The sequence below is a fragment of the Octopus bimaculoides genome, chromosome 1 (genome assembly GCF_001194135.2).
Source record: "Octopus bimaculoides isolate UCB-OBI-ISO-001 chromosome 1, ASM119413v2, whole genome shotgun sequence".
Lineage (NCBI taxonomy): Eukaryota > Metazoa > Mollusca > Cephalopoda > Octopoda > Octopodidae > Octopus > Octopus bimaculoides.
The window spans coordinates 85,691,235-85,693,734 of NC_068981.1; the positions used below are offsets into that span (position 1 = coordinate 85,691,235).

At 31.6% G+C, this 2,500-nt stretch overlaps 1 protein-coding gene across 1 annotated transcript in view; it reads right to left on the minus strand.

Annotated features, from left to right (window-relative positions):
• LOC106868573 (myosin-2 heavy chain) overlaps positions 1-2,500 on the minus strand; it is a 34,208-nt gene that overhangs the window by 23,226 nt on the left and 8,482 nt on the right. The window lies entirely within an intron of this gene.

Below are 2,500 nucleotides of genomic sequence, written 5' to 3' on the forward strand. Positions count from 1 at the left end.
GCCTCGGGCCGACCAAAGCCTTGTGAGTGGATTTGGTAGACGGAAACTGAAAGAAGCCTGTCGTATATATGTATATATATGTATGTGTGTGTATATGTTTGTGTGTCTGTGTTTGTCCCTCAATATCGCTTGACAACCAATGCTGGTGTGTTTATGTCCTCGTAACTTAGTGGTTCGGCAAAAGAGACCGATAGAATAAGTACTAGGCTTACAAAGAATAAGTCCTGGGGTCGACTTGCTCGACTAAAGGCGGTGCTCCAGCATGGCCACAGTCAAATGACTGAAACAAGTAATAGAGTAAAAGAGAAAGAGTAAAGAGTGTTTTGTCTTAATATGTTACCAAAAAAAATATGAATTAGCCATGAATCAAGAAGCACAAACTACAACCACTAAACTAGAAGCAGGGACTACATTTAATTTTAATGTAATCTAATGAGGATGCATTAAAGAATATTTTATCAAATATAAACAAAATGTAATTATGAATATTAAAGTAAGAAATGGAAATGGAAATTTTTATGTATGTATGTACAAGCAGCTATATCCGACCTTATCTAAATACAGTCGCTAGTTTTATTACCTAAAATATATATAATCATACAAATTCACTATATTTTGGATAAATTGTTTTATAAACATGCTGGAAGTTTTCACTTGGCCTAGGAATGTTAATTCATTCAAATTGCTGTATCCAAGCATTTCAGAAGAGAGTTCAAGTTGAGCTGCATAAAAATAAACAAGTAATAAAAATAACAAACAAATAAAGAACCTATACTATAACAAGATTTCTTTAAAAAGCTATATTAATCAAAATAATTATTCTAAATTGATTATTTTTTTAATCAGTAATTTTCACCAATATCTGTTGCAGTGTTTAGGGCTATGCCTGTTGTTGTTGTTGTTGTTGTTGTTGTAAGGAGTACATTTCAGAAATGTTACAAAACCTATACAAAACCTAAGACCTTCTTTGTGGAATGATGTATCCCTATGCAGAATTTCAATTGCTTGGGTGTAAAATTGTGGCCTATCACTTGGGACATTCATACATTTGATTTTATATATCAAGACATTTTTACAAAAACTAAAGAACATTAGAATAACTAAACTCTGGTGTAATTATCAAAAACATACTTTTATGCAAAATCCAAATATATTCCAGAAGGCTGCACTTTTAGGGCCTGAAAGAATATATGTTCTGCAAACTTATACTAGACCATCGAATTACATGGATAAATAGGGCCAATGAGTGTTTTTGAGAAGAGATAAGAGTTAAAAAATAATCATTTGATTCAAGTACATGGTCAAGTGAAAACCACTGCATAGAAACAACAATGAAGTTTGTGCCTACTTGCAGGAAGAAATCAATAAAAGATTCAATTCCCAAAGGTTATGTTTGTCAAATTATAGAACCCATATAAAAAGACAGTAATGAAAGAAAGCAAAACAGAAAGATGTAAGGCAAGTAGAGCAAGACGCAGAATGGGAAAGAAAGACTTATTGATAAAAAGAAATAGTTATTCATAAAAAAAAGGAAGTTGCTGATTGTGATAGGTTAGAGAAAGAAATATATTGTTGAATATAATTCAAGATTTTCTTCATTCCACTGTCTTCTTGAGTGACACATTTAATAACAGTCACTGTCCCTTATTGTCTCCAAATAATAAAAAAATATTAATTAATCAAGTCCTGGTCTTCATCTATAGTTTTGATTGTAAGTTATTTTTGGAGTAGCTAAAATTGATTTGACAGCTAAATTTATCTTTTTGGCCAATTTTTGTAAATTTTATGTCATGGTATATTTGTGCATATAAACAATTATTCCCTTAAAATCACACTCATTGATATTTATAAGAGTTCATAAGGTTTCATTGTTCCTGTCTTAGAAAAGTAATTTCAAAGCACTAAGGAAAATCTTCACTTCACAAGAGAAGACAGATTGCTATGTTCAGTCAAGAACAGCCTGACCAAAATCAAGCGTCATTCTGAAACAAAGTGTGCTGGAAATCAAAAATAATTTTATAAAACAAATGACATTATACGCCAAACAGCCATTTATTACAAGGGTCAATGCTTATTTCCAGTTATCTTTTTACCAGAAATGAAATTGGACTCAGTACGGTATGATAACTCATCAATTCCACAAATGCTGACAGTGATCTATTATATCCCACCTGCAGCAAATATTTATGGTTAAGTAAACCAAAGAGGATCTCCCTATATGGTTGCTAGAAATAGCAACTAAATTTCCCTCAAATTATACCTGAGATGACCACAGCCGAAATGCTTTTGATGAAAGGCCTGCTCAGTCAAGGCTGACTTGATTCTAAACGACATCAATAACTTAGAACTAAATGTTTCTATTCATTAACATAACAATTTCATTCCAAGTCATATATAATAGAAATTACTTCCAAAGTCATGAAGAAAAAATTGAATAATAAATACTCTAGAATCACCTGGATTATCCCTTTAGCATTCAGATTACTTTGTCAGATGCAAT